At 37.3% G+C, this 19,497-nt stretch overlaps 1 protein-coding gene across 2 annotated transcripts in view; it reads right to left on the bottom strand.

The window, feature by feature from the left end:
- The window catches only part of LOC105233176 (voltage-gated potassium channel subunit beta-2), a 155,826-nt gene that overhangs the window by 25,226 nt on the left and 111,103 nt on the right, over positions 1 to 19,497 (bottom strand). The gene's annotated exons all lie outside the window — the stretch shown is intronic.

Here is a 19,497-nt window from a genome sequence, read left to right as displayed (position 1 = left end):
AGGAAATTATTCATTGAAGTCTTAATCATCTCAATCAATTAGGCACTGTCCTCCTTCTCGCAGTATAAGTCACCACGGGCGAATGGCATCTTCCCAGCACAAATGCAACAAGGTGTGCAAGATCTCCTGTCGCATCTTGTTGGGCTGATGAGGGATAGCCTTGTCATGGCGTATATCCCAGAATCGTGGAGAAAAACGAAGGTAATCTTCATGCCCAAGGTAGGAAGGAAGGACTATTCGCTGGTAAAATCGTCCAGGCCAATTAGTTTTACTTCCTTCATGCTGAAAGGGATGGAACAGATTGTAGACAACTACATAAGTTCAAATGAGCTGAAAATCGCACCTCTACACGCCAGTCAGTACGCGTACAGAGTAGGCAGATCCACTAACACTGCTCTTCATCAATTCACGGCTAAGGGCCACAATTTGCTGGAAAATTGCTAGGTTACGATATAGATCTAAGGGTTGTTTGAAGCAATGAACTCTAGAAGAACACCTCAGATCTTGGAACACTACCAACATGGGGTATTTTTGAAGTATTGTTTTTGGTGAGCAGAACAAAAAACTTCTACTCCTAAGCAAAGTGCGACTTAGTATTATTGTAGGAGGCACCTACGCGCAAGCTTCCTCCTTCAGAAAATTGGAACAGTGGATTTAGCAGATGATGAGAAAATGGAACAATATCTACCCGAATGCCTAGCCGTCAGCCGGAAGAGATGGGACAAATTCCACGACTCCAACTGCCTTGACTTAAGATAATGATTAATGATGGCCTAAGTGTGGCTGCCTGCAGTATCGCTACGTTCCATGTATGTTTTATGCCATCCTGATAATCGGAAAGCATTGTTTCACAGACGTAAACGCGACGCAGTTTCTCGGAAAAATTAAATGATTTTCGAACCTTTTCTTAAGCCCAAATGATCTTTCAAAACGGTTTTCACTGATCCTTTCGATATTCCACTGATGCCAGTAAGACCTCTGGCTGTTAGCGGTCGATTCTCAAGCATCAATTTCTTTATTTTATTAGGGTGTTGATCATCAGTTGATTTTGAGGGCCGTCCTGGACCTGGTTCATCGTCAATGCGTTCTCAACCCTCTTTGAATAATTTTTACCAATCAAAAGGTCTTGCTCACGACAAATAATTATCACCGCAGGCCTTTTCCAACATTCTGAACGTTTCGGCTGCAAAATTTTGACTCCACACCCAAAATTTAATGGAACTTCTTTGTTAAATAATTTCACGCAACGTAAAAATCGCCGAATGCACTTTATATACTTCAAAAAGACCAGCGTAGACTAAACCCTAATGATTATTTTGATTTAAGATTTCGCACAAATGTCACTGAGAGTCATTGGAACCTAAAAAAAATATTCCGAGAAATTTGTTTTTAGGCGAAATTTTAATTAAAAAGTCTTACTATTTTTTGCCCACTATTTCAATTGATTTTTAATTAAAGCTTTAACCTGCAATTCGCATTCGCTATGCAATTGTAATGAACTAGATTTGAAATTAGCTTTTTCACACGTCAATATAAATTTAATGAAAGTACATATACTCGTAGTACATTAAATTTTAATGGAAATCTATATTTTCTTTTATACCATACAAAAACCCTGCAATAACCGAGTAATAATTGTATGAATATACGTTTGTTTACGTGGCTGTAAATTACTTGTGATACTGTAAACCGCTTGATTATATTTTCATCTATAAATATGTTTACAAATGCTGACTTTAGAAGTGCTTTCATGATTGCAACAACAAAGCGCTTACAATTGCATTGCTTTACACAGGCAATTGGTTGAACGTGGCGTATGAGTAACGTTGACGTTGTGCTGACAGTTTGACATGTGGATGACGTTTTCTTACATGCGTAGTGGTTGCAATGGCTTTAATATTTGCGAAATTGAATTAAACTAAAGTGGGAATTATGGTGAAATTTACCGCATCTTCGTGGTTGACTAAAATTATGTTTTTATAAGCAAAAGTCAGACCTAAAGTTAAACTTATTTACGTGTGTTTAATTATTTTAAGCAAATTAACATCATCTAAACCTTTGCGAAACTCTACCATTTCGTTGGAGTTTTTCCTGCTTTTTTTGTTTTTTATTTTGGTTTATATTTCATTAAGCACGTGGGAAAAGCTTAAAGCAGCTTCTGCCAATCAGTGCGGACTCAAAGAGAAAGAAACTTTGGCTGACCAACTCGCCAACTTGCAAACAAGCACTTAAAATAAAATTGTGCGAAACAAGAGGCTGCCAGGCGAAATGCGGTCTCATGCCAACACGCACTTAAAAGTTTCCAAATCTAAAGTACAAAATCACTACACGGCGAAAGCAGCGCAAAAAATGCTAATCGCAGTTGAGTGGCGAGCTGAGCACAATGGCGCACCCGACACATGCTTTGGCTAAGTAGCAAAAACTGCAAATTAATTTAAGTTTTTGGAATGCGCGCTTTAAGAAAATGTCGAAATAAAGAAGTGCAAAAAAATTGAAAGAATGCGTAAAAGGAAACGCGGAACAAGCGTCGTGTGGGCAGCGCTTTAAATAGATGTTTTGTTTGCACCAAAAAGCTTTTGTTTTTGCCATTTTTCATTTCTGCTTAATGCTGCATAACTCCTCGGTAAAAGTGCTTGTAGTTTTTCTTTTAAGGATATCCACAAATGCAATGCCACTGTGAACTTATTCTTATGCAGATGGAATCTTTAAGTTAATGCCTCGAATTCATTATCACTGAGATAGGACTGAAAACTATATTCGAACTAAAATTCAGTGTACGCTTTTCTCAATGCTCGAAAATTCTACGAAAAGATGCGGCGACTAACAGAAGGTTTCAAGACCGGAGCATACTCTTGTAGAACCCCCAGAGGTGATCTGGTAACCGATGCTCAGAGCATACTAAAATTATGGAGGGAACACTTCTCCAGCCTGCTGAATGGCAGTGAAAGCATAACACCAGGAGAAGGCGAACCCGATTCCCCAATTGATGACGATGGAACAGACGTTCCATTTCCCGACCTTGAAGAAGTTCAAATAGCAATTGCCCATCTGAAGAACAACAAAGCGGCGAGGGCCAATGACTTGTTGGCCGAGCTATTCAAACACGGCGGCGAAGAACTGATAAGAAGCATGCATCAGCGTCTTTGTAAAATATGGCCAGACGAAAGCATGTCCAACGATTGGAATTTAAGTGAGCTCTGCCCAATCTGCAAAAAGGAAGACCCACAATCTGCGCCAACTACCATGGGATAAGCGTTCTCTACTTCGCATATTAGGTTCTATCGAGCTTTCTGTGTGAAAGATTAAAGCCCAACGTTAACATACTGATTGGACATTATCAGTGTGGCTTCAGGCATGGAAAATCAACAACTGACCAGATATTCACCTTGCGTCAAATTTTGGAACAGACTCGTGAAAAGAGGATGGAAACACACCACCTCTTTGTCGATTTTAAAGCTGCTTTTGGCAGGACGAAAAGGAGCTGCCTTTATGCCGCGATGTCTGAATTGGGTATCCACGGAAAACTAATACGGCTGTGTAAACTGACGTTGAGCAATATCAAAATCATCGTTTGGATCGGGAAGGACTTCCCCGAACCGTTCGATACCAAATGAGGTTTCAGACAACGCGCCTCTTTTTTGTGTGACTTCTTCAATCTACCGCTGGAGAAAATATTTCGAGCTGAAGGGCTGAATAAACAAGATACAATCATATGCCGATGACATCGATACCATTGGCCATAACAACCGTGCAGTTAGTTTTGCTTTCTTCAGGATGGATAAAGAAGCGAAGCAAATAGGTCTAATGAACGACAACAAGACGAAATATCTCCTGTCATCGAACAAACAGTCGTCGCACTCGCGACTAAGTTACCACGTCACTGTTGACAGTCATAACTTCGAGGTCGTATATAATTTCGTCTATCTTGGAACCAGTATTAACACCAACAACAATGTCAGCCTCGAAATCCGAGGCAGAATATCTCTTGCCAACAGATGATACTTAGGACTGAGTAGGAAATTGAGAGGTAAAGACCTCTCTCGACGAACAAAGACCAAATTCTAAAAGCACTCCACATTCCTGTTCTGCTATATGGTTCAGAGGCATAGACGATGACAACATTTGATGAGTCAACGTTACGAGTTTTCGAGAGAAAGGTTCCGCGGAAGATTTATGGTTCTTTGCGCATTGGCAACGGCGAATACCACAGTGGGTGGAACGATGAGCTGTACGAGATATACGACGACATTGACGAAGTTCAGCGAATTAGAGACAGCGATTACGCTGGCTGTGTCATATCGTCCGAATTAATGAAAACTCTCTAGCTTTGAGAGTATTCGACGCAGTACCTGCCTGGGGAAACAGAGAGAAAGACCTCCACTCCGTTGGAAGGTCCAGGGGGAGAAGGACCTGGTTTCGTTTGGAATCTCCAATTGGCGCCACCTTGCGAACAGATGAAACGACTGGTGCGCTGGTTTTAACTCGGCTGTAACCACTTAACCTACGTCAGTAAAGAAGAAGAAGAAGTGAAAACACCTTACAAAATGGGTACTAACATAAATAACTAATCTTTCATCCGAAGACCGTCCTCAGCAAATTGGCCAACCCAAGCTAAACGGCGGACTTTTGCAAGACTTATGCTTGGTCCAAAAATATACGTATATGCCTATACAGCAATGTATGTTGCATAATACAGAGATTAAAATAGAAAAGCTGGAAAAACCTGTACGAAAATGCCTCATAGCAAAATGGTGTAAAAATGAGCAAAGAGAAAAGCGACACAGTGCAGAAACGCCGTTGGAGCGGAAGGAAAGCTGATGAATAGAGCGCAAATGAAAATGAAATGCTTAGCTAAGTACGCGATTCATTCAAACAGACTTGGAAAAACCAAAAAAGGTCGCATATGTATGTGAAGCTGCAGCGTTGCATGCAACTTTCGTTGTGAGTTTTCGCAAAATGACTGAATCACCAACAATGGCGGCAAACGAAATGAAAACGACAGCAAACTCGTAGTTGCTGGAGACTGCATGTTGTAGAGAAATCTCTGAATTTTGTACGCGTCAACCGTCAGCGACACACGCCGCCTATGTTACGGTACGACAATATGCTAGCCAGCCAAGCCAAGCTGAGATCAAAAAGAAAGTTTGTATACACACTCATACACACATGCCGTTGCGCTTTCCGTAAGTCAACTGCACTGTAGAGCAAAGTCAACATTTTGTTGCAAATACATGCACGAAAGTTGCACATCACATCAGCAGCAGACGCAGCGGCGCCATTGCCAGCGCAGTTGGCAGCACCCCAGACAACAAATGCTTGGCTGCCGTGGAAACGCAACCAAGCAGTGACAATTTGTAATTCGCTGCGAATGCAAAAAAGTCGAAAAACACTGGCCCCCTTCCGCCCTCGCCCTCGCTGTCGCTGAAGCATTGCCAGAACAAAAGAAGCTGCTTTCGAAAAAGTTCACAAAAGTATGACAGCCAGTTGGGCCGCCCGAAAACATGTTCGCTGTTGAATAGTATGTTCATACACACATACGCGCTTATAATAGAAAAATAATAAAAAGAGGAATACAAAAGTGGTGGCTTTTGCAGGCGAAGCAGCGGCAAGGGCGTACATGTAGCGATTACCCTGCTGACCGATTGACTCATAAATTTACTTGACAACTGCATGCAACAATAAAACAAAGTGACAGCAGTACAGAGAGAGATGAGTGCCTGCTAAAAAAGTGGCAATTAAGGATAAAAAGTGTGGGGTGTCAAGCATTTATCACATGCAGTTATTTAACCTCGAATCGGTCAAACATAGCTGGTGCCTTCATAAAAGTTCAATTTTACGACCATGATTGTTATTTGGTGTACTCAGTGTTGCATGACAGTTGACATCTATAACTTTCATATACGAAAATAGAGATAATGATTTTAGTCGAAAACTATTGACATATTTCCATGAAGACTTATAAAAAATAAATAAATATTATTAAATTAAATACATTTGTTAGTTGTTGCTCCAATCACCAAGTCAGCATTTTTAGCTGGTTGCCAGAGTTTTTGTATTTACAAAATAATTTGTGGAGTTTTGATTGGCATCTTTCATGTATTTCTGATTTATTAATGTGTTTACGAGCAAGGTTTTAGGTATTCCATATTTGAACTTGAAGATTTACTCCTTTGGAGCATTTTCTGTTTGCTTCGATGTTTTAAAAAATATTTGGAATAAGGACCTTGTTATAAATTATTTCTAAATGCCTTATTTTTGGTTTTTTTTTAATTTTTTGTTTTTTTTTCTCATGTGGTGATGATTTTCTTAATATCGGTACTGAATTGAGTTGAGTTTCCTAACTCTATCGAGTGACACTGCTTGTCATACCCAAATGCATTCACCAACATTTTTGACATTTTCCCATTGCTTCAAAAACTATTTATATAAAGCTCTGTGACCAGCGAAAAAGTGAAATTTTAACTTATATTTGCATAAGAAATTTGTCACTTGTATCCTTTTTCTTTAACAATTATATAGCAGCACTCAACCTCAAGCAGAAACTCGCTGCCAGAACTAAAGAAAATCGTAAGCTAGCTGCTATCGTGCTTCATACTTCAAGAATTGAAGTGAATATCTAACGCATCGAATGTTTTTAAATTTAAATGTATGTATATTACATATTTTATAAATACACAAAAAAAAATTAATATTATAGTTTTTGCCGCCCGAGCTTGAAACAAAAGGCCTTCCACTGTTTCAGGGATTATCATTTATATACATACATATGTATATAGTATATATTTTATAGGGCCGACGTTTCGTTTTTGGCTGCACAATTTCCTAATTTCCTTCATAGAAAAAATATCAAAAATTTACAAAATGGAGGCTTTTGAAAAAACAGTTGAATTTTTCTTAAAATTTTTGGTTAATCAAAATCTTATTTGGATCAGATCAAAAAATGGTAGGTAATTGTGTGAAAAACTATGAATGTACATTCAGAAAATGTGTACAAAAAATTTATATTGATCGCATCATTGGTCTTCGAGAAATCACAATAGTATGGGAAAAATGCCTTTTCGAGAAAAAAATCCTTTAAAGATAAACTGATTAAGATGATTGGCTTTTAAGATTGCAGTTAAGAAGGCTAATATCCATTAGAATTTATATTTTTCACACGATATTATTGAAAATTTTTGAAATGTTAGTTTCGAAATAAATATAGTAAACTAACTTTAGGGTTCAACAACAAAAACTTGCTCAACTGAAAATAAGTTAAAGCACTGATTGTATATCTAAAATTGTTGTTGATGAAGAAACAATATTAATCAACAATATACCACTATGAAAGAAAAACAAGGTGAGGTTATTATCGTTCATAGTACTTTCTTCCGGCGGACTAAACAATCAGCAAATATTATTGTTTGAACGTGATGCGTCGTTTGCGTTCAGCTATTCGTCTGAAAAGGCAAAAATTATAGTTCGAGGTCTTGAAAGCTAAATAAAAAACTTTATATTTTATAAATAAAATCATCGTTTAGTTTATCACAATAGTATACTTTGTTCCAGAAGAGGCTCTTTGAAACATTTTCATAATATAAAACTTTGAAATTCCCGACTACCTCAGAGCTGTGGTGCGGCGCTACCTTAGTAACAGAAAACCGCTGTACCAAACGTGAGAGGGATCACGACAGATAGCGGTCCCGTTAGGAGTAGCACAAGGATCCATTCTAGGTCAAGGTTTGTGGAACATCACCTACGGCGCTATACTAAAACTCGAGATGCCAAACGAATCGTTTTTATTTCACTACGCGAACGATATTACAGCAGTAATGACACAGAAAAAACGCGACCCACACAACCTCCAGCTCGCTGTGGAAAAAATAGAGCTGCTACTGTTAACCAATAAGCACATACCTTTCGATATAAGTAAGCAAACAGCTACGCATATTCTTAGGACATAAAAAGCAAAAAACTACCAAGGTATAAAAATGGGTCCCAGACTATTCCTCTGGGAACAAATTCAGCACGCCGCAGGAAAGGCAGCGAATAAATCACCTTACAACTTAGCAGACTAAAGGCCAACATAGGTGGTCCCAGACAAAAAAAGAGAAATATTTTAATGTCGACGACAATCAGCGTCCTATTATACGGAGCTGACATCTGGACAGATGTGCTTAAAAAGGAAAACCGGCGTAAGGTAGTGGCCAGGGTGCACCGCACCGCAGCCCTAAGAGTTTCATCAGCGCACCGAAGAGTGTACGGTGCAACATTAGTTATAAGCGGTAATGCTGTAATTGACTTTACGAAAGAAAAAAGCTGTGGGAGCTAAAGAAAACGTCCGAAAATAACAAGAGCACCATAGAAAAAATAAAGAAAGACATAATAACAACATGGCAACGAAGATAGAAAAATGAGAGTTACGGAAGATAGAGGGCCAAACTAATAAAATATCTAAACTCTTGGACAAGCCGTAAATTGGGAGAAGTCAACTTTTACACAACTCAGCTGTTATTCGGCCACAGATTCAAAAAGTGCCCCCACAGAATGGGAAAAGTCGAAAAGCCGTTATGCCTATACAACGTCGGGACAGAAGACGATGTTGAACGGAGAGCCTTTGAATATGTGCGACGGCAATCTCCGTAGAAGACCTGGTTGTCCCAATAAGCATGGACAATTTAATCAGCATCATGCTGGAAAGTGAAGCAAACTGGAATAATTTCCAGAAAGTTCCAGCAATTTTGCTACGCAGCAAAAAGTAAGACCTGGACGCATTTAATAAATTGCTATCATGTCAACATCTTTGAATTGGCAAAAGATACAGATTTATCCAAATGTGTGCTACAATTTTTTAAAATCGGAATTATGGAATTTATAGCTCAGCTATTTCAGATATCATCAATATATTTTTAAAATTTGTCAGGTCGCAAACAGCAAGCGATAACTTAGTGGAAAAGCAGATAAGTTACAATTCCTTAAAAGTCCATTTTAGCAACGTTCCATTGGAAAAATGTGGTCTGCTTTTATTTGATGGAATTAAATATATTTTTAACGCTTAAAAATCGATTTCATATTTATTTATAAATACGATCTTGCTTTCTGACTTTTACTTTCAACACCTACATCTGCCTAATGGCTCAATAAAATATGTGCTCGCTACGCTCGTTCATCATGGCTGCGTTGCCAACCATGCTGCCGGTGCCAGCAGCAACAGCAAGGGCCATATGCCATACAGATTGCAGCAAACTATAAAACGTGTTGCAAAATAGCAAAGTGAAAAACCCGTGCACTTAAGCTAAACTTGCGGCAAATGTCGAGCGCCGACTGCGGCCCGCGCAGCAACGCTAAGGCTTGGGGTCACATGGTGAGCCCACTAAACGCGCCGCTAGCGTATTTTTATACGTTTTACTTTCGGTTTTGCGCTTAGTCGTGCATGCCATCGTTCGAGATTTTTTTTTTATGCGCCGAGAGCTTTGGCACTCATTCGCTTAGCTTACATTTTCTATGCCAGTTAACTGTATAAGTTGGCGCCACCAACACGCGCTTACAATGGCTGCGCTTGTATATATATATATATGTGTATGGGGGTGACAGATTGTAGCTGCTTGAATTGCAACTCATTTGCAATGCAGCTGCACTGCAACAACAACAACAGCCATATTACTGTTGGCAGCTGTTGTCACTCGCGCTTTTTACCGTGCCTGCCAACCCCTCTCGTTTGCTATCCGAAATTCAGCCGTAAATTTACATTTTACTCCTAACGATTTCAGTCATTTACACGCGCGAATTGTTGTTGTAGTGGGTTGAGTGATCAGCGCGCCACAGTGCCAACTTTAGCGTCCTTCATAGCTGCTGGCGTGCATTCAACTAGGAGCGTATTGCACAGAATTTATTTCTATTCTGTTTTTCTCGTGATCTCGTTGCTGGCTTTAATGCAAATTTTTTCGCCAAATCACCCGACGCTTGCTGCGTCTAAAGCTGCGTCTTTACACGTAAGTGCTTGCCACAGCCAGCTAAAAGCGTATGAGTGCCCATTTCAAGCACCGGAAAATTGCAAGCAAATTTGCGCCACGCACAGCAGCAAAAAAAAAAGGAAAAACAACAACAACTACAAACAACGCCAATTGTAATAAAAAGCTGCGAACTTTTATTAACGAGCCACTGCTGTCACATCTTCACTAACACGTTGACATCAGCAGTCACCGAAGAAGAGGCAGCCGCAGCAACCAGCAGCCGCACGAATTCACGCTTGCGAACTAATCGACTTTTTCCACTTTCGCATGAAACGCTCATCCTCATCTCCCCTTATACATACATACATACATATATCGCGAATTTATATAATCCAGCAAATTAGACTTGAGCTGCTTGGTGAGCAAAGTGATTCCGATGGCGCAATTTTCCACTTGCAACACACTTGCAGCAAGCGAAATATCAATACATACACAAAGCTATACGTACATATACAAATATATATGTACACGCGAGCAGTATGAGACCTGGGGACTCGGTTTTTTTTTTTGTTTTTCACCAGGCGATGCAAAAAAATTGCTGGCAAAAAATCAGTTTGGCGCCAAGCCAACTGCTCGTTCGCTGGAAGTTCACCAATAAATGCCACTGTTGCATTGGCAATGACAGCGTCGACGGCGCAGGAAAAGGCAAAACTGGGTCTCAGCTTGCAAAGGAAGGCATTGAGTGGCATAGACAGTAGAAATATTATTGCTCTAACGAAGATACTTACAGAGATAAGCACGAAAAAATATTTTCTGATTTCGACGAAATTAAAATACTGTGTAGGCAATTTCTTCTTATTTCATTTCATTTCTTCTTATTTGTCATGATGCTTCGATTTTATTGTTGCTTGCGGTTGAGTTCGAAGAAAGTGTTGGAAATATGCCACATTTTGTGCATTTTGAAATGAATAATCTTAAAGAAGTGAGGGTTTAAGTGTGAAATTGTTTCAAAATTATTATTATTATTTTTTTTTTGATTTTTGGTCGTTCTCTATAAATACAGTTTCTTCAAATTATATGGGTTTAAGGTCTCCCAACTAATTTTAAATATTCTTGGAGAATTTTCATGTCATCTACCTTCAGTGATAGTTTCGAAAATAGAGATCAAGTGAAATGTAGTAAAACGGATATTGCTTTTTGTTAAAAAGATTTCAATAACTTAAGAATTTCTAATTTCTTCCTTTAAAATTATTATCAATTGGCCTTTTGTTGGGCAGAATTTAATAATTATTATAGTGAAAATAATAGAATTCATATATTTAGCTTAGTTTCGGAAGAAGGAAGAAATATTCTGGAAATATCACTGATTCTGTAAACCTAAAAATCACTCTCTCTATCCACATTATATACTATATCATTTATGGTATAAATCTATAACCTATAATCGACAATCTACAATCTGTGATCTATAAACTATAATCTGTAATCTATAATCTATAAACTATAATCTATAATTTATAATCTATATTCCATAATCTATAATATATAATCCATAATCTATAATCTATAATTTATAATCTATAATCTGTAATCTGTAATCTGTAATCTACAATCTATAATCTACAATCTATAATTTATAATCTATAACCTATAATCTGTAACCTATAGTCTGTAATCCATAATCTATAATCAATAATCTATAATTTATAATCTATAATCTATAATCTTTAATCTATAATTTATAATCTGTAATCTGTAATCTGTAATCTATAATCTATACACTATAATCCATAATCTACAATTTATAATCTATAATCCTTAATCTGTAACCTATAATCTATAATCCATAATCTATAATCCATAACCTATAATCTATAATCTTTAATCTGTAATCTATAGTCTATGATTTTGCCCGAAACGTCTTATTTCATTTAATTCCTTGTGTTCTCTTAAATAGTATAGCTCCAGTATGGTGGTGGTCTCTACTGTATTGAGAACGTAAATTAAGTCTCTTATCGCTGTCTAAAGTATTTTCTCTTCAAAATATTGCCCAATAATGCCTACAAACATCTTTCTCTTACAACTGAAACCTCCTTATGTACGAGCTAAGTCGTAAGTCAGCTGGGGAGCTAAGCAATAATTGAATTCTTAAAAATTTTAATTTGCTCTACCCAAGCAATTTCTTCTCAGGAAATCCTTCAATTTGACTTTTTATAATTTTTTTTTTATCAAAATCGCAAACGGCAAGAAAAATCGCATAGAAATTTACGAGCCGCTGTCTGCACCTGCTTCGATAAGTGCAAATAGCAAATATAAAATCCCAGCAAAGGCAGCATCACTGACTTCGACATGTATATTTACTGGGCTGTCTGCGAAAATGACATTGCGACATAAATTTCGTTTCCTACTCGAAAGAGGGCGAAGATGTTGAAGTGAATAGTAGACGCGACTGTAATGTTGAGAAAAATCAGCCAAGGGCGGCTTAAGGCATCGATGTAGGCTTATAGTATACAAGTGTTGGTAGAAAAATGTTTATGCTTATTTTTATATGTTTGTAGGTATGGATGTATGTGTGTATTTATATATGGATGAATTTTGTATGTGTGTAAGTATGTTTGTATTAATACCTTCCACATACGGTAATGAGCAGGCGCTTAAATATGTAATGAAATTAAAATTCCTCGAAGTGTTCCTTTTCACTTATTTCACATTTCTCTTTGCTTTTGGAATTCCGTCTTTCGTTTTTTCTTTGCAACTTCGTGTATTTACGAGATAACGTGACATGTCAGCCTATAAATTGAGTGCTCAGTGCTACATATATCTATTTGTAGCTTATAATGTATAAGTGAGTGTGGTGCAGCTTATTTCGCCTTTGAGTTTTCTTGTTTTGGGGAAGAATCTATTATACATGGGCGAAAACTACAAAATATAGCGAAAGAAATTGGGAAAAATTAAACGAAAATTGATTTGAAATGAAAATCGCGTAAGCGACATGGTAAATATGGTATATTTTTTAGAGAAGACTTTATAAAAAGCTATGTGAAAAGTAAGCTTGTGGTGGTTATAATTAGCATTGTAAGCAACTTTTTCGAGACAAAATGATCAGGGTAGTGTTTTTTAATCCTCAAGAAAACGTCGCTTGCATTCAGGGAGAAATATTATTAGCATTCAGGTGTTCAAATTTCTGTAAGGATAAATGAGCGAATGCGACAATGGCCAGTAGGTATCGAGTTATAAGATACTGCATATTACCATATCTGAGCGAACCTCATAGTTTCTGGTATCCGCAGCAAGTTTTGAAGTGAAAATTGTATTTTTCTGCGGTATTACAACTACATTTTTATTACCGAACTTGTAGTCATTTAGGAGCAGATCCTGAGAAATTTTTCGCTTGCTATATTCAGTTACCGATTTCTCTGTATTCAGACGATATCTTCTCTCTTTGAGGACAAAGGGAGGAAGGATTCGTGAGATCAATGCTGGGTGGGGGGTTTTTTTTAAGGAGGATGCAAGATGGTCTCTTCATCAGACAGACATTTACGTTTAGAGGAAGGTTTTGAATTCTCTTTTTCATCATTTAGGCATTGAAATGATTAAAACAACATCTTAAACACGACTAGTTTGTTCCGACACAATTGCCATACACCAAAGCTTATATTTTTCATTTCCAATTTCTAAAATATATTTTTTAATCTATTGCTATTACCGTTTACAAATCAACTTCACTTCGGTTGAAATTTTTTACAACTCAACTCTACTTAAGTTGAAATTTTTTATCACTCAACTCCACTTCAGTTGAAATTTTTTATAACTCAACTCAACTTCAGTTGAAATTTTTTATCACTCAACTCCACTTCAGTTGAAATTTTTTATAACTCAACTCAACTTCAGTTGAAATTTTTTATTTCTCATTTCGTTGTTGCGAACGTGTCCACAAATTCGGGTTGTTATCGTCTAACAACCTTTTTGTGGTGCTACTGTATACAACTTCTGCTAATCCGGTTGTGGACGACATGAAAGCTAACAACTTATTGGCAGCACTTGAATTAGTAGCTTCTTATTTGTATATGCTTTTTTTAAATTATATTGGAAAGTATGTTGAATGAAAATCAAATGTCATGCATACTTTTTCTTATGATTAGCATTTTTAGCAAGGTATATTGGGTTCGCCACAAAACTTCTAACAACCTGAAGGAAACGTCGGAGACCCTGTAAAGATTATTTATAAATGTTTATCGTGACGAGCTGAGCCGATTTAACTATGGTCGTTCGATCTCAAGTTTTGCAAACGATCTTTTCTTCAGCAGAAGCTGCTTATTTGTCGAAATTGCTGATATCGGACTATTTCATATAGCTCTCATATAAACTGGCCGATCAAAATCCAGTCGTGGTATAGAGAACTTTTTTATTTGTCAAGATATATTCTCGAAATTTGGCATGTATTATTTTTAGAGACAGCTGTACAATCTCCTAAAATATTATTCTGATCGGGCCACTATAGCATATAGCTGTCATACAAACTGACCGATCAAAATCAATATTATTATATGTAGATGCTTTTGTGCTATACACCTGTGAAGGGTATTACATTCTTGGTGCAGACAAAGTAAACGGTTTTTCTTCTTTTAGTTCTAAAACAACTAAAGCGCAGTATTGGCAAGGAAATTTGAAGAGAAGTCACAACTCAAAAACGGAAGTTACGTATACGCCATGTTGCCGGCCAAGCTAATATAGCCACCTTATGACAAGTGAATAACTTGTTTATTTGTACACTATGCAATGGAAAAGCGTAAGAGCTGGTATTTAATGTTGCTTATAATAGCGGCATTTTGCTAAAACTGCTATCGCAATGTCGAGAAGTAAGAGAAATTCTCACGCTTTTGTTTTGTTGACATCAGCAAGTAACATAACACCACAAAGACAAAATGTTATTAAATTCACGTATAGTTCTCTGCAATCGCGTACCATCATCGTCATTATAATATAAAAATATCTATATATACAAAATAAATATTATATATGTATATGTATATAAAATAAATATATATTTCTATTTATATAGTATAATGTGACAAGCTTTAATCAAAACACCAAAAACCTCAGCAATGTAAAGCAGATCCTGCTGTCTCAGCTATTTGACTTGCCTCCGCTTCGCCGCCGCTATTTCAACCAATTGCACGTTTTGAAGGTCAAAGTGTGTAAGTGGCTGTGAGCGAAAGATGACCCCACTTACAAATATATAGTATATACTGAATATATATATGTATATACTAATGCCCCGCACAAATCCACAAACTTGTGTGTTTTTGTGTGTGTGTGCGCTAAATGAAAAGTTTAGGCGAGAGGACTTACTGGCGCCGGATGCTGACACAAATACCTACAAACATAGTGACCGTGAAGTGGCTGTTGACACACACACCTTTACGGCGCACATTTATATAACCAAAATACGGCAAAAGAAACTAGACAAGTTCACATAATAACGCTAGAAAGGTATGCTCTGGCATATGTATGATTATTCATAGCTTAGGCACAACGCACAGGTAGCACAAGAGTCTCAAGCTCTTATACATATGTATAATAAGCGTATGTGTCACATGTGATTTGCATGTGTTTTACAAGGTGCTTGTGGCGTTGGGCGTACATGTTAGTTTATGCATGAGCGTTTATCCTGTCACTGCTGTCGCTTTGCGCATCTCTTTTGCCCCGCAGCTTCGTCATGTAGGCATTTTTCACAATGTACATATTGCCGGTATATGTACATGTGTGTGTGCAGGAAAAGTATGCAAAGTGTTTGCTGGTTGTTGGCACAGACGTACATTTTTGACGTATGTTTTTTAAGCCGTTACTTTGGCAGCACTCTGCCGCTTCCTTTCACGCTTCTTGTCTACATCTTCCTAAGATTTTTTAAACTTTTTCGTCTCCGTGTAAGCTCCTCCCTAATGTACTTTGCATTACTAACTACACACTGACACATATATTTCTTCTTTGCCAAGTGTACTTGAAATTATTATTATTTTCCGTTATAATTGCCATGCCGTTACTTTGCAAGTGTTGCTGGCGCACTACGTAGCTGTCGTGGGTCGCTGAAGGTCGCAGCCGCCAAAAATAATTACACTTGTAATTTTGAAAGTTCACAATTTTCAGCTTAGATTACCACACCCCAATGTTGGTTGACTATTTATTTTTATTGTTTTTGTTGTTGTGGTTAACGTGCTAATATTATGTTACCATAGCAGCTACTTGATCAAGTGCTTTGAACCAAAGTGCAGCCATATTTCATTTTATTGCTGTTGTTACTATGAGATAAGCGACTAAGATATTGAGATGATATTTTCAAGTGGCTGGCAATTTTCTCAAGGGCTTGAATGGCTGATAGTCACATTTCGATAACCTAAGTGACTTTTGAGGTTATGTGATATAGCTTAGAAACAAATATTCAAATAAGTTTGTGTCTCGAAGATATATTTTATTAGTATTCTAAACGATTATGACTTTAATATTGAAAATATATATCATATCATTACCTAAAATGCAAAACAACGTATCATCAAAACGATCGAAATTGAGTTTTTCATAGCTTACGTTTTACTGCATCATATTACATAGATGAAGCATTAAATTTTCAGCTTTCGCTGGTAGACCCAATATATAACCAATATATAAGCAATATATAACCAATAGATAAGCAATATATAACCTGTGTATAACCAATATGTAACCAATGTATAACCAATATATAACCAATATGTAACCAGTGTAGAACCAATGTATAAGCAATATATAACCAATGGATAACCATTATATAGCCAATATGTAACCAAAACTCTAATTTTGTTCCTATGTGAGTGGTTTCTATTATATCGTTTTTCCTTCGCCTGTCAACTTATGAAAATTGATGTTACTTTATTTTAAACTTTAGGTGGCGATAAACATATGTTTAGAGACAAAAAAAAATATATATATATATATGCTTATTTCCGTTATTACTGTAAATATTTAAATGTTTTCCTTTTTTCTATTTTCAGTGAAATCACACATTTCAACCGAAGAAGATACAGTGTAAGTTTTTATAATTTGTTTTTACATAATTCTTAATTTGAATCCCTAATATTTAACCAACCGAAAGTGAAGTCAATCGTAACTTTGAAAATATTGTATTTGTATTAGCTGTATCGGGTCCCCATTTTACTAATAGCGGTTCTAGGTTCCCTTTCTTTGCTAGCTCATCAGTTTTGCAATTTGCTGCGATTCCGCGATGGCATGGCACCCATACCAGTCTTATCCCAAAGACATTCGATGCTATTGATAGCGAGCTTGAACACACTGTTACTCGAGATTATTTGCAAGTATAAACTTTTCTAGAGCTCTCCACCACATAAAGACTCCATAGAATATAATGGGCTATGGCGTCGTAGAGCCAGAGCACTTTTTCGGTGAGAGACCCTACCTCTTTGCAATGGCTCCTTTTCAGCAGTGCGCAATCACCTGACAGCCACGATTCTCAAGTTTTTTAAACAGGTCGTTAAGGACCAGGTTTCATAGAAATAGAGAGAACCTCCACCTTGTGGGGTTCCCCTATTCCCAGCTCGCGCGCAATTTGCCCCATTCCGTTTCTATCACTGTGTCGTACAAAAGACTGAGAATGAGGTGTTTGAGGTTTGATTCAACCCTAAGATCGTCCAGAGCAGTAACTACTGCTTTCGGCAGCACGTTATTGAAATCTCCTTCAATATCAAGGAAGGTCTCAACGGCGAATTCTTTAACAATTAGCAATTTTTGAATACAGTCTTCCAAGTCTGTTTCCTGTAATGTGCTCTTCATTGAAATTAATATTTTTTTACGGTTTCAATAGACTCTAGGTCGCGGTGCAATTCTCATTTACTTATCTACTGGCTTTTAAATGCAATCCTCTTATTGCTTACTGCAACCGACCGATGAGTGTAACCGTTCCTTTCTTAATAAATTGCGCCAGTAGTTTGCTCTATCAAATCCACTGAGACTCGTTGCACGTTGAATGTGCTGGAAAAGTTTTGCAAAGCACTGCTACCCGCGTGTGCACTCCCAATCATTAATGTAAGCAAACGTTGCTGTGGCAAACCCAGCAACACATTGGCGGACGCGCGTTGCATGCATGAAATCAGAAACGGAACATATGGCTGTGCGGTTCCCGCTGGACGTATGCCACAAATACCAATGCGCGGTAATAATTACCAATTTGCTGCAAATTTACTGTGAAAAGCGAGCGAATGGTGCGGAAGTGTGGCGAAAAGGCGCTGAATGCAAATGACTATGCAGTGTAAATGTGTACAGTTGTATAGTTGTATGGATGTATGCATGTATTTATGTACATACGTATTATATTTATATGTTCGCATTGCAACCTCGATATGTGCCAGCGCTTGTGTTTGCTTCGCAGGGCCAACACTTTGCATCTGCGTGTAACCGAAATACTTTGGTTGATATTAATCGGCGTTTGTGGGCGAGGCGGTGGAGTGTATGTTTGTATGTATATTAAGGTGTTTGTTATTTACCAAGCTAAAATTTGCACATTGATGTTTTCTATAAAAACTTTCTTTTAAAAATCTAATTAGTAAAGGTTATGATTAGAGTTTCACTGTAATCATGCAGTACACCATGTCGTATGAGTAACACAAAATTTATAATGACCAGTGAAACTTCAGAAGTCTTTAGCACAAACAAAAATCGTTAACTTTAGATGCACTGACGTTTTAGCACCCTTCGCGGGTTAAAGTTTTCTTGCAAGATTTTGATTTCGATCGCTCGGTTTGTATGGCAGCTATATGCTATAGTGGTCCGATATTGGTGGTTCTGACAAGACAGCAGCCTCTTATGCAGAAACTGACGTGTGCGAAGTTTTAGTTGGATATCTCAAAAATTGAGAATAGTTCCCGTGTATACAGATATACAGACACAGTAGAGTACACCATGTCGTATGAGCAACAAAAAGTTCATGGTGATCATTGAAACTTCAGCCGCCTTTAGCCAAAAAATAAGAAAAATGACAGAAAAAACCGTTAACCGTACATCTAATTTTCAATACCCTTCACAGATTCAAATTTTCTTACAAGGACTTGATTTCGATCGCTCAGTTTGTATGGAAGCTATATGCTATAGTGGTCCAAAATGGTTGATTCCGACAATTGAGCAGTTTCTTAGGAGAAAATAATGTGTGCCAAGTTTCAGATTGATTCGGATATATATATAAACGGGCGAACAGACGGATATGACTAAATTAACTCAGTTCTTCATGCTGATCGTTTATATATGTATAAAAATATAACTACAAGCTTCGTAGCTCCTGTTCAGGGTATAAAAATCAAATTGCGAAGTTATGCTCATCCTAATGTATAAACATACACATCTACTATACTCTGGTACCGAGTAATTTTTAGCATGATACACGCTAACACTACTCAGCGCAACTTTCTCACACTCTCTCCACCAACTATTCTGTACTTATGGTACACTTATTCATACAGAGTAATTAATTACGTTGAATTAAATTAATGTAATTAAAATACAAATATACCGTTTATTATTA

Source organism: Bactrocera dorsalis, chromosome 4 (genome assembly GCF_023373825.1).
Source record: "Bactrocera dorsalis isolate Fly_Bdor chromosome 4, ASM2337382v1, whole genome shotgun sequence".
Lineage (NCBI taxonomy): Eukaryota > Metazoa > Arthropoda > Insecta > Diptera > Tephritidae > Bactrocera > Bactrocera dorsalis.
This window is presented reverse-complemented; position numbering and strand designations above follow the sequence as displayed.